The sequence below is a fragment of the Stenella coeruleoalba genome (genome assembly GCF_951394435.1).
Source record: "Stenella coeruleoalba genome assembly, chromosome: 15".
NCBI classification, from domain to species: Eukaryota; Metazoa; Chordata; class Mammalia; order Artiodactyla; family Delphinidae; genus Stenella; species Stenella coeruleoalba.
In genome coordinates this window covers 11,385,716-11,399,785 of record NC_137161.1, presented here as the reverse complement: position 1 = coordinate 11,399,785, position 14,070 = coordinate 11,385,716, and positions in this window count along the sequence as shown.

The following is a 14,070-nucleotide window of genomic DNA, read 5'->3' as shown; positions in this document are numbered from 1 at the left end:
TGGCTGGGGCCGATTCACACTGGACCGACTTCTGAGCCCTACCGCGTGCAGAGGTTACGAGGACCGAGCGTACCCCTACTGTGTGACAGCTCGTGCTGTGTGCCCGGGAGCGCCTGTTCTCTTGAGGGAGAGGACAGTAGACTGATGAGAGTCACTGTAAGATTTGGTGAGCGCTTAATATGTTAGGCGCCCTGCCAAGCTAGACCGCAACATATTTTTACTCATGATAACGAGTGGTGTTGCCTCCTCAGAGGCCCCCCCTCTCACCACGTCGCCGAGAGGTGCCCACTCCTCCAGTCACTGCGACATCACCCCGTCTTCTCAGTGCTTGTCGTAGGCAGTGAACTTACTGTTCGTGTCTCCGCCACCGGAAAGCAAGCTCCTGAGGGCTGGGACTTGCTTGCTTCACAGCTGAACCTCCATGTCTGGATCAGCGTAGGGCTCAGTAAATGCCTGATGAATGAATTAAGTCTCAGCCAAATGACTTTACTTCCTCAGCAGGTAAATGACCGGTCAAGCTGACTACAAAGTACACAGTAACTGCTCACATAAATTCCGTCTGATGTCACCAAATGGGAGCTGTTTTAGAGGCCGTGGAAGGACCCAAGAGGTGCCCAGGGGAGCAGGGTGGGGAGGTGAGAACCCTTCTGGAATGTCTTTCGGAGGCTCCACCCTTGTTCTGGTTCTCTGAGGTTTTCAGCCCTGGATTCTTCTGCTGCTAGGAAAAGCCGGTCATCCCAGGTGTGTTTCCTGGGTGTTCATGCCCTGGGAGGCCACCATCCCCAGCCAGGCCCATGCTCCTTCCCTGTTTCCTTCTATACCTTCAGGAAAGAAAAGTGTGCTTCCATGGCAGGGACAGGTTGCAGCCCAAATCCTGGTGAATTCTGGCAAAACTGGCTGGCCTTGCCTTATTTTTAGCTTAGTTCAATTTTTCAGTCCAGGAGATTAAGGTGGCTTGCCTTGGTGAGGGCTGGATTTCAGATTTCAGGGAGACACCTTTCTAAGCTCTCTGCATGTGTCCCAGACCTCCAAGCAGGCTGAGATGGGCTGGTTACTGCTGGTGTCTGAAGATGCCCTAGTGGCCAGCACAAGATGGGTGATGGACAAACAGGTCATTCATTCATTGAACACATTTATTAAGCACCAATCTGGCCCAGGTTGTTCTAGGGAAACAGCAGGGAACATGACAGAGTCTCCTGGGAGGTGACGGTGTGAGTCAGGGGAGGCCTGTTCAAGAAAGTGACATTTGAGCCAAGACGTAAAGGAGATGGAGCCAGCTATGCAAATATCTGGGGGCAAATTGTTCCAAGCCAAGGGAACAGCAAGTGCAAAGGTCCTGAGGCAGGAACATGCTTGCCATGTCCAGGAACAGCACGTTGGCCAGTGAGACATGAAGTAGGTGAGAGAGGGGGAGGTGAGAGGTGAGATCAGAGAGGAAGGGAGCGGGGCAGATAGGGTAGGGTCTTGAAAGGATATAGAGGGTTTTGGTTTTTACTTAAAATGAACTGAGAAATCTCTTCTCTCTAAGGTTTGTTTGTGGTTTTTTTCGGCCATGCTGCACAGCATGCGGGATCTTAGTTCCCCGACCAGGGATCGAACCCATGCCCTTTGCAGTGGAAGCACAGAGCCCTAACCACTGGACCGCCAGGGAATTCCCTTTTAATTTTTGTTTTTGGCCGCACTGAGCAGCTTGCAGGATCCTAGTTCCCCGACCAAGGATCAAACCCGCGCCCTCAGTAGTGAAAGCATGGAGTCCTAACCACTGGACTGCTGGGGAATTCTAAGGTTTTGAATAGAGGAATTACATAACCTGATTTATATTTAAGAAAATAATTTTATTTTTAATATGTAGGACATTCACATGCTTTGAAAGTAAAAAAATATATATATTCATATAATATAATGGAATCATATAATATAATGGAATCATACAATATGTGGCCTTTTTTGGTCTTCTTTCACTGCATAATTTTTTCAAGGTTCATTCATTTTGTAGGACTTCATTCCTTTTTATGGCCATCAACATTCCATTGGATGAATAGTCTTCGTTTTGTTTACACATTCAGTTGATGAACATTTGGGTTGTTTCCACCTTTGGCTGTTATAATAAATAGTGCTGCCATGAACATTCATGTACAGATTTTTGTGTGGACATATGTTTTTATTTCTCTTGGGTATATGCCTAGAAGTGGAATTGCTGGGTCAAATGGTAACTAACTTTTTGAGGAATGCCAAACTGTTCTCCATGGCAGGTGTACTAGTCTACATCCCCACCAGCAATGTGTGAGTGGTCCAGTTGTTCTACCTCCTCGCCAACATTTGTTATTTTCTGTTTTTGGTTGTAACCATCCTAATGGATATGAACTGGTATCTCACTGTGGTTTTGATTTACATTTCCCTAATGACTAGTGATGTTGAGCATCTTTTCATGTGCTTATTGGCCATTTGTATATATCTTTGGAGAAATAAATCCAAATTTATTCAAATCCTTTGCCCATTTAACAATTGGGTTGTCTTTTTATTGTTGAATTGTAAAAGTTCTTGATATATTCTGGACACTAGACCCTTATCAGAGACATAGTTTGCAAATATTTTCTCTCATTCTGTTGGTGGTCTTCACTTTCTTGATAGTGTCCTTTGATGCACAAAAATGTTTTTACTTTTGATGAAGTCTAATTTATTTTTTTCTTTGTGCTTTAGGGGGTCATTATTTCCTCATTCATTTTTTATAACTTCATTGTATTCCACTGTGTGGCTGGACCATAATTCATTTAACTAGCTGTTTATTGATGGACACTTGGGTCATTTCCTATCTTTGGATGTTATAGATGGTTTACTTAATGTCATTTTTGCATGTGAAGGTAGATGTGTTGGACTCCTGAAGTGGGGTTGTTTTGACAAATGTTAACTGCTTTGTCATTTTGCTAGATATAGATAAACCTATCGGTCGGTAGGTAGCCATTAGAATCATATTCTAATTTATACTCCCACCATCATCTGTGTTCAAGAGTGCCTGTTTCCCACAGTCTTGCCAACAGAGTGTAGCTAATAAAGTAAGTAAAATTAACATTTCGGTCTTTCAGTTATACTCTGCACATTTCAAGTGCTCAATAGTCACATGTGGCTGGTGGGTAATGAATTAGTGCAGATTTAGAACATTTCCACCTTCGCAGAAAGTTCTATTGGGCAATTCTGGTAAAGAATTGTACAGTGACCTTGACTTTATATCTTAATAGGATCCTCGGGCTGCATGTGAGAGGTGGACTCAGAGACCGTCCAGAAGCAGGAGACCAGAGAGGAGGTGACTGCAATAGTCCAGGTAGGAGGGGATGGAGGGTCAGACCAGGGTGATTGTGGAGGTGGGAGAAGTGGTGGATTCTGGTTGCATTTTGAGGGTGGCGTGGCCAGGACTTGCTGGTTGATGGCATGTGGGGTGAGGGAGAGAGAAGTCGAGGATGACTCTCAGGTTTCTAGCCTGAACCACTGGAAGGATGGAGGCGCCATTGACTGAGCTGGTGAAGAAGGTGGGAGCAGGTTTGGGGAGCGGGGGAGACCAGGAGTTCTGTTTTGGGCATGCTGCGTGTAAGGTGCAGGTTGGACGTCCCAAGCTGAGATGTCCAATGGCTTCAAGTAGTTTTTCTGGCCTAGAGAATGACATATAATTTTGGTCATCAAGTTAGAGCAAAGTCAGAAGGGAGGGAAGAGGCAGAATTACACACCTAAGATGGGGGCAAAGGCCAAGGGCAGCAATGGGCAGTGGAAGGAGCCCGGCCTTTGAAGCTTAGAGTCTCACAGCTGTGTTTCTGAGCCTCTGTGGGTCTATTTTCCTTCCGTGAAATGGAAAGAACAGCACTGCATAGGCTTGTTGTAAGGTTCACAGTGAGCACAGTGAGAGGTGGGGTACCTGCCAGGCAGGATACCCTGCAGAAACGTTTGTTACACTTGACTATGGGGGCGGTGGGGTGAGATCCACACCCTCACCTGACAGTCGAGGCCTTGCTGACTCTCCAGCCTTGTCTCCTGACATCTCGCGCTGTCATCCACAGCTGGGCCTTTGCCATCACTGTACCTGCTTCCTGGTGCATGAGCTCCCCAGAGAGTCAGGTGGCTGGCCCCGGACTCTCCTTCAGGTCTCTGTTCTCCAGTTCCTGCTAGCTCTGAGACGCAGGCTGCAAAGCTGCCCGACCTGGACACCCCAAGGTGTCACAGTGTTGGGGGATGGAGCCCCCCATGACTTGCCTCAAATCATGTTGATCAGGATTGCTCCATTCACTTATTCACCAAATCTTTACTGAGACCTGCTGTGGGCCGGATGCTGTGTAAGGTGCTGGCCATACAGCAGTGGTCCCTACCCTCCCAGTTGCAAGAGAGACAGACAATAAACAGGTAAAAAGATAATCTAATGTCAGGTAGGGACAGGTGATGTGGAGAAATGAAGCAGGGTAAGAGATGGGTGGAGGATGATAGGGAGAGCTTCATTAGGTGGAGGAAAACAGAGGGGGTGATCGGCATGGGGATGAGAACAGTAATACGTGGTCAGCAATAATGACCAGCATCTGTTTGAACACTTTCTGTGTCATGTCATAACCTCACCGAATCTTCACATCATCCCCAAACAGTTGCTTAAAACCATGTTGATTATTACTCCTTACAACTCTGTGGATTGGCTAGTGGTTCCACTGCTGGTTTCACCTGGTCTCACTCTTGCAGCTTCATTCAGCTTCCAGCTGTGCTCATTCATACATCCAGCAGTGTGTGCTGGTTGTTGGCTGGGGCATCTCAGTTCTGTTTGTGGCTTCTCATCTTTCAGAAGGCTAGATGGGCTTCTTCACATGGTGTTATCAGGGCAGCATCCAAGAGTGCTAGGGTCAGATGTCTCATAAGTCACTTCGTTCATTTTATTCATCAAAACAAGTAAAAAAGCAGCCTGGAGGCTCCTTGTTCCTCATTGGCTCCCTTGCATCACATGCCCGTTCCTGGACCAGTCACTAGCAGGGGGAAAAGATTCCCTTTCGACCCCTCAGGCCCTTCTAAGTATCTGGGGATGGGGTCACTTTCCTGAGCCAACTGGGCTCCTGGGGGAGGCGTGGACATTTGAACAAAACTGGGGCTAGGTAGGGGCCATTACTAACCACTGTTAATGCTGGGTGGAACTTCTTTCTGGGCATTTTACAGACCCAAATAAAAGCAAAGAGAACCCTTTCTGGGAGATTCTTGGGACTATGACCTGAATGGGTCCCAGCTCTTGGGCACAATCATGCACTTTTTTCTTGGGAGCAGGGGGAATAACAGATTAAAACCATGTTTTAAAAACTAGATGGTGATTTCTAAAAACCCTTTTAAAATAATAATTTCTAATAGTACAGCAACTTTCCATATATCTCCTTCACTCAGATCCCCCAGTTGTCAATATTTTGCTACATTTGATTTATCATTCTTTTTCTCTGTGTGTGTAATTTTTCGGAACCATTTGAGAGTCAGTTACACAAAAAAAGATACAATGTCCTTTGACTCCTAATTACTTTAGTGTGCATCTCCTAAAAACAAGGACATTCTCTTACATGACCACTGTATAGTTTTCAAAACCAGGAAATTAAATGCTGATACAATATTATAATATCATTCTTATTCCCCATATTCAAATCCCACTAATTATCCCAATAATAACCTGAAATCCTTATTCTTTTTTTAATAATCTTTTTTAACTTAATTATTTTTGTTATTAATTAATTTATTTTTGGCTGCGTTGGGTCTTCGTTGCTGTGCGTGGGCTTTCTCTAGTTGCGGCGAGCGGGGGCTACTCTTCATTGTGGTGCACAGGCTTCTCATTGCTGTGGCTTTTCTTGTTGTAGAGCATGGGCTCTAGGCATGCGGGCTCAGTAGTTGTGGCTCGCAGGCTCAGTAGTTGTGGCTTGTGGGCTCTAGAGTGCAGGCTAAGTAGTTGTGGCACACGGCTTAGTTGCTCCGCGGCATGTGGGGTCTTACTGGACCAGGGCTTGAACCCACGTTCCCTGCATTGGCAGGAGGATTCTTAACCACTGTGCCACCAGGGAAGTCCCTGAAATCTTTATTCTTAAACCAGTGACTACCAAAGTCATGGACCCCTTCCAAAGAGATAAAACGCATGCACCTGTCCGAAGAGAAGAAAATCAATAACATCTATAAATCTGCTTAAAGAATCTGTGCTTATAAACCCTGCCACGGGCTCTGTGCACTGAGAGCAGTGATTCTCAACTGGGAATGATTTTGCCCCCCAGGGGACATTTGGCAATGTCTAGAGGCATTTGTGGTTGTCACAACTGGGGGTGGTGATATGCTACTGGCATCTTGTGGGTAGATGCCAGGAATGCTGCCAAACATCCTACCAGGCACAGAACAGCCCCCGCCAGCAGAGAATTCTCTGCCCCAAAATGTCAGTATGCTGAGGTTGAAAAACTGTGACCTATAAGTAAATTGGGGAGAGACGCCTCCCTCTGTTGCAGTTGGAGCACTCCCTGGATCCACAATTCACCCCAGCGATTCTTTTTCCCCAGCTACCCCGGAAAACCCTGCTCCTATAGGCATAGGGAGGCCCAGCCAAGTCTGTTTACGATGGCTCCAAAGTGGAACCGACCCCCATGCCCAATTAGGAGGAGACTGATAAAATAAAACAGTGTAGTCATGCTGTGCTCGCAGCGCTTCCTTTGGCTCTGTTTGCTCCTCTGTAAAATGGGGTTGGGGAGATGGGCTTGGAAGGATGCCAAGAATCCTGGGCCCAGCTGCTGCTTTATGACTTATGGGCATAACTGCTCTGACTCATGCATGATTGATGCATTGGGATTATGCACAGACATGTCTCTGAGCTTTTATCGACAGAAGGCTGCCCTGGAATGTCTTTCCACTGGAATCGAGGGCAGGGCCTCTGCTGAGTCACCTCTGGCCCTTGGGAGTGTGGCTCAGGGTATGGCTCATTTTAAAAGCAGCTGCCATTTCTTTTCTTTTTTTAAAATTATTTATTTGTTTATTTATTTATTTTTGCCTGTGTTGGGTCTTCATTGCTGCGCATGGGCCTTCTCTAGTTGCAGCGAGCGGGGGCTACTCTTCATTGCGGCACACGGGTTTCTCGTTGTGGTGGCTTCTCTTGTTGTGGAGCACGGGCTCTAGGCATGCGGGCTTCAGTAGTTGTGGCATGCGGGCTCAGTAGTTGTGGCTCGTGGGCTCTAGAGCACAGACTCAGTAGTTGTGGCACATGGGCTTAGTTGCTCCGCGGCATGTGGGATCTTCCTGGACCAGGGCTCGAACCCGTGTCCCCTGCATTGGCAGGCAGATTCTTAACCACTGGACCACCAGGGAAGTCCCTTTTGTCTCCATTTTTTAAATGAGGAAACTGAGGCTCAGAGAGATCATGACACACAGCTGGGAAAGGCAAAATTGGGATTCAAACCCAAGACGAGTCAAATTCCAAAGTTTGTGCTATTTCCGGTCTGCTGCACCTTCTCCCACACATAGTAGGTGCCCAGAAAATGTATGAGCGTCAGAAACTGGACAGTATATTCATTGGTAATAGATCACCGAGTTTTAGAAGAAAATATGATGGCTGCCCAGCTATGTTACCTAATGACTACTGTTCCCAGCCTCCCTTGCAGCAATATAGGACATATGACTAATTCCAGCCAATAGGATGAGAGTGGAAGTGGCACAAAACATCTGGTTTGTGCCCTTAAAGAAGTTGACTTCTACTTCCTTTTCTCTACTACCCACTGGCAGGAATGTAGATGTGATGGCAATGCTAGAGCAGCCATCTTGGACCATGAGATGGAAACTGCTGGTTGAAGATGGAAGAGCTATAAGACAGAAAAGAGTCTGGGTCCCTGATACCATAAAGCCACCATCCAAGTCTGCTTTCATTCAGATTGATGTGAGAGAGGAAAGTAAACTATTTTCTTGTCTTGTAGACATTTGTTATTTGAGCCATTCTTACAGCATTGAGCCTGTATCTCACCAATGCATTTGTTAAATGAACAAGTAGGTGATTGAATGACAGAAGGAGTAATCAGATCCAGCCCCACAAACATGTAAAAAATGCACAAAGACGGCACTTCAGCCTAGGTGGAAGTATCTTCCAAGTGCATGGAAAAATTCATGGCCAGTGGAGCCAGTTTCAAACCTGGCCTTGTACTAGCTTGCTGTATGCCCCTGGGTAAGCCACATGCCCTCTCTGGGCCCCACACTCCTGGGTTGTAAACCAGGCTAGCAAGTTCATGGAATCTATGCAATTTAAAGATGTTCATTGCTCTCTGGAATTCCATTTCTAGGAATCCATTCCCAGAGAAATTCGTACCCCATAGCCCATGAACACAGGTGCAAGGATGTAGCTTCAGACTGGTTTGTGGAGCAAAAACTTGGAAATATCCTTAAAGGTGATTGAATAAACTCTGGCAGGTTCATCCTCTGGAGTGCTGGACAGCTGATTGTGCCATGAGGAATTCTCTGGTGACATCTGCTGGCACAAAATGATACTGCAGCCCAGCTCAGTGAGGAATTGGAATTTCCAGAACAAGAGGTTCAGGGTAGCTGTGAGGGTCATTTGGGAAGCCACAGCGCAGGGAGAGATTTAGAAGGAAGGCCAAGGCAAGGAGATGGGCCTGGATGTGGAGGTTGAGAATACAGACCTGGGTTCAAATTCCAGCTTCACTATCTACTAGCTGGGTGAGCTTGGGACTTTCTCTGAGGCTTAGTTTCTTTAATAAAATGATGATCCCAGGGCCCTCATCATACAGATGTCTGGTGAGGATTTGACGAGAGCATTCATTTGTTTAATTATTTTTTTTCATTTGATTATTTATTGAACTAACATTAAGCACCTATAATGAATCTCATCGTGGCACTAGGGATACACCAAGACCTGAGTCCTGCCCTCATAGAGTCTCGTTGGGGGAAGACTAAAAAAATAAACACACATATAAGATATTTTCAGGTACTGATAACTCTGTAAAGGGAAATAAAGCAGGAGATGGATCTGTGTGGGTGGAGGCACTGTTACAAATAAGGGGCTCGGGGAGGGGGGGCGTCCCTGAGGAGGTTTGAGCAGAGGCTTGAAGAAGAGGCATCTTGTGTATTTAGAAAACATACCAAATGCCAATGGAAGAGCCTGGTCCATAGTACATGCTCAATACATGGTGGATCACTGTCTTATGACACAAAGGAAAAGAATTAAAGGGAAGACTGGAATCCATTTCCCAGGGTCTGAGGAAATCACAGAGAGTGAGAGAAGATTTTTTGGGGCCTGACAGGTGAAGAGCCTGGACCTGAGTTGACCCAGCTCTGGGTGGCCTTGGGCAAATCACTGTCTGGGCCTCCATTTCCTCATTTGGAAAACAGGGCTGATAATGTCCACGTTGTGAGATTGGGGGTTATCATAGGCTGAATTGTGCTCACCCCCTCCAGTCATATGTTGAAGTCTTGGCCCCCAGCATCTCAAAGTGTGACTGTATTTGGAGATGAGTCTTCAAAGCGATGATTAAATTAAAACAAGGTCACCAGGGTGGGTCCTAATCCAATATGACTGGTGTCCTTATAAGAAGAGGGGATTAGGACACACAGATGCACAGAGCAAAGAGGGTATGAGGACACAGGGAGAAGACGGCCATCTCTGAGCTGAGAGAGAGGCCTCGGAAGAAAACAACCCTGCGGACACCTTGATCTCAGACTTCCAGCCTCCAGAACTGTGAGAAAATAAATGTCTGTGGTTTAAGCCACGCAGTCTGTGGTACTTAGTTATGGCAGCCCTAGAAACTAACATGGGGTGATATATGAATACAGACAGGCACACAGGAGGCCCTTAATAGAAGCTGACTTCCTTGGCCAGAACCACATGGAGCCTCTCAGCTGTGCCTGGGTCCTGGTTTGGGAATCCCCAGCATCTGTGTAGACCCAGAGTCAGCCTTGGGATTGCTGTGGTTCCTCTGCAGCTTGGTCCACACTGTGCCTGGGATCGGCCCTGCCTTGGGGACTCAGCACACCTAATCTCTGCCCTCCCCCCTGGTTCTTTACTCAGTCAGTCCACAGACTTAGCGTGTAGCACTGTGGCCATTCTCTGAATTACGGCATGGCTGTATTAGCGAGGATCCAGTCTGGAAAATGGAGACCACTCTAGGCATTTCAAACAGAAGATGAAATACAAGGAATTGCTTATACAGATGATGGAAGAGCTGAGATGCCAAAAGGGCAGGAGGAGGCACCCCAGGATGAGCTACAGTGGGAGGTCAGAGGGACAGGAGGATGTGGTATCACTAGATCCAAGAAGCCAGGGCTGGAACCATGGTGGGGACTGCCTGGTGGGAACTGGGACCAGGAAGGGAGGTCCTCTTGGGGAGGTACCGGTCCTCCTTGCCCTCAGATGCTTGTTCTGCCCTTCCCTAGTTCTGTTCTGAGTTGCAGAGGGGCTGGCCTCTGCAGGCTGCATTTCCTAGGCTCCAGGTCAGCTGACTTCCATCGGCCAGTGAGAGATCCTGGTGGGAGACTGGAGGTTTGAGGAAGGGAGAAGTATTTTTCCCTGTCTCCTTACACCTTGGGCTGCATCTCCATCAGGAAATGAGTCTTCTCCACGGCTCCAACTCCCACAGGACAGTCCACTGTGTTTGCCGCTTTGCTGAGTGACCACAGGCCCCGGGCTACTGTAGTGTCGCTTCCTCCCTCAGGCCCTCCAGCTTAGCAGTGGCAGTGACTCTGCTGCTGCGGATTCTGAGATTCTTCACAATTGCTTGGTTGGCTTCTGGGCTCCTGCATCATCTTTGTAACCAATTCCCTGTTGGAAAGTCTCTCTGTTTAAATGCTCAGTGGTTTCCTTTCCTGATATGAGTGCTTTCCCTTCCTGATATGCAAGCAAACTGGCCAGTGGCCAGCCCAGCAGGCCTTTCCAGCCCTTTCCCCCTTCTTACAGATAAGAGCCTGGCAGACTGCAAATGGGTGCTGGGGATCAAAGGGCAGCCCTAGAGTCAGATACGCCTTGCTTCGTCCTAGTTCTGCCATTTGTCAGCTCTGTAAACTTCATCAAGTCACTTTCCCTCCCTGAGGCCTCGGTTTCCTCACCTGTCCTGTGAGGATAAGGATTGTACCCCTTGACACGGGGCTGTTTTGAGGATTTGATGAGAATGTGGCGTGGAGAGGACTTAGCCACAACCTTAGAAAAGAAGAGTAAAGAGGGGGCTTCCCCATCAGCAGTTGAAAGATGTATGCCATTATAGTAGAAGCTGTGTGGGTGCTGGTGCAAGGACAGACAGACCAGCGAGGCAGAGCAGTGACGGTGGAGTAGTCTGTGGATACCTGAGAAGTAACAACACAAGAACGGCAGCCCCGCCGCCCTGGAGAGACTGTTCAGAAGATGGTGTTGGGAAATTGGCCCCAAATAAACTGGATCTTTAATTCATAATGAATTTTTGGGAGGGACTGGTCCTCCTTGCCCTCAGATGCTTGTTCTGCCCTTCCCTGGTTCTGTTCTGAGTTACAGAGGGGCTGGCCTCTGCAGGCTGCATTTCCCAGGCTCCAGGTCAGCTGACTTCCATCGGCCAGTGAGAGATCCACAAAGGCGGATTCTAGATGGATTAAAGGCTTCACATGAGGTGCAAAATTATAAAAATTAGTAGAAGTTATATATACACGATGGAATGCTATTCAGCCATGAAAAGAAATGAAATTTTGGACTTCCCTGGTGGCGCAGTGGTTAAGAATCCACCTGCCAATTGCAGGGGACACGGGTTTGAGCCCTGGTCCAGGAAGATCCCACATGCTGTGGAGCAACTAAACCCGTGCGCCACAGCTACTGAGCCTGCGCTCTAGAGCCCGCGAGCCACAACTACTGAGCCCGCACATCACAACTACTGAGGCTGCGCACCTAGAGCCCGTGCTCCACAACAAAAGAAGCCACCTCAGTGGGAAGCTCGCGCACCGCAACAGAGTAGCCCCCGCTCGCCACAACTAGAGAAAGCCTGTGCGCAGCAACGAAGACCCAATGCAGCCCAAAATAAATAAATTTAGAAAAAAAGAAATGAAATTTTGACATGTGCTACAATATGGATGGACCTTGAAAATATTATGCTAAGGGGAATAAGCCAGTCACAAAAGGAAAAATATTCTATGATTTCACTTATACCTGAGCAAATTCATAGTGATAGAAAGCAAATTAGAGGTTTCCAGAGGCTGTGGGGAAGAGGATGGAAGGAGGATTACTGTTTAATGGGAACAGGGTTTCTGTTTGGGATGATGAAAAATTTCTGGATGTGGACAGTGGTGATGGTTGCACAACATGGTGAATGTATTTAACGCCACTGAATTGTACCCTTAAAGTAACTAAAATGGTAAATTTTATGTTATCTATTTTTTACCACAATAAAAAAGCACAAATGTATAAAAAGCAAAAAAAAAAAAAAAAAACCATTTTGATTATATCAAAATGAAGGAATTCTGACCAAAGGACCCTATAGACAAAGTTAATAGGCAGATGTTAAGTGTGAAGACATTGCAGTGTCTAAGACTGCAGTGCTTAGAATGTATGAGAAACTCCTGCAAACAACAGAAAAGACAGCAGCCCCAATGGAAAAAGGGCAATGGACGTGAAGAGCAATTTACAGAAGAGGAAACCACAAGCATGGGAGGAAGGCTCAGACTCACTAGTAATAGGAAATGCGAATGCAAACAACCAGGGGCTATCACTTTACACCTATTAGATTGGTAACGATTAATGTTGGACAGCACCCAGATTTTCGCCACTGAAAGGAACGAGGGCTGGGGTAAGAAAAGTAGAAGTTGAGCCTGGAACATCTTGTTGTGTCAGAAAATAAGGACATGCTCCAAGAATGATGGGGACGTGATAAAAGGACACAGGAGCCAGCTGAAAGGGGCTGACACTAGGCAAATCAGGGCCAATCTGAGCATCAGAACAAATAATGGTAATGATGGATTTATAACCCCTGGAATAAAGTAAAATCCATGAGTCCATACTGATATAAGTGATCTTTTGTGTCTGGTGCTTTTCACTTGGCACAAGATTTTAGAGGTAACCAGGTCGCTGCACCTATGAATGGTTGTCACACCTATGATTAAAGTCAATTGCTTGAGGGGGAAGCAAATTTTGAAGTTGAGGAGGAGGGGGTTGGGCAATAAGGATGGGAAATTTCTCTTCAAAGCTGGGCCTGGAGCTTCCTGCCCTGGGGTGTCTGACCTCTCAAGTTCACCACCTACACCTGCTTTCTCTACTCATAGCAGCTGCAGAGGTTGGAGGTTGGGCTCTGTCGTCACCTGTCGGTGACTCTAGACAAATGCAACCAGAGATGCCAGCATTGCGCCCAGCCAGGTGGGGAGATTGTGGGTCAGGCTAGTGTGTATTTTCCTGGGTTGTGCCCCTAAATCACTGAGCACCTCCTCAGCACCTGCATGAGTCCTCTGTGTGTGTGTGTGTGTGTAAAGAGATGACCTATATTGGGCTGACCTTGAGGGGCTCCAAGGAGAGGGAGATTACACAAAACTAACTCCAGCCGGGAGCCGGGGCAGAATAAGATCCTAGGGTCACCAGGTGTAGGGAGCACAGAGGAAGTGGAGAGTAATTTGACTTGGGCATTCAGGGAAAGTTTCTCAGGGCGTTTCTCAGCTGGAGGTGGGAGGGAAGGGTGTAGAGGCAGAGGGGACAGCAGGAGCAAAGGCGTGGAGGCAGGACCATGCCATGCATGGCTTTCTAAGCTCCAACAAATGGTAATAAGGTAATACATACCCATGGTGAACATTTTAAAGTTAGAAAAGGAGGTGGGTCTCCTCCTGCAGTGGACTTCTTCTAGGGGCTCCCAGTGAACCAGCCTCCTGGTAGGCATGCCCTTGTGCAGTCCCCAGCCCTTGCATCTGGCCTTTCCAGTAGAACGTGACAGAAATGGTGGCGAGCCAGTTTGGGGCTTCAGCCTAAGAAGGCCTAGCAGCTTTCACTTCTGTGCCATGGGGGAAGCCGGCTGCTGTGTAAGGAGTGCAGCTACTGTGATGAGGAGACCATGAGGAGAGGCCGCCTGGAGGGGCCACAGGAGAGAACTCCAGCAGAGACAGCTTGGA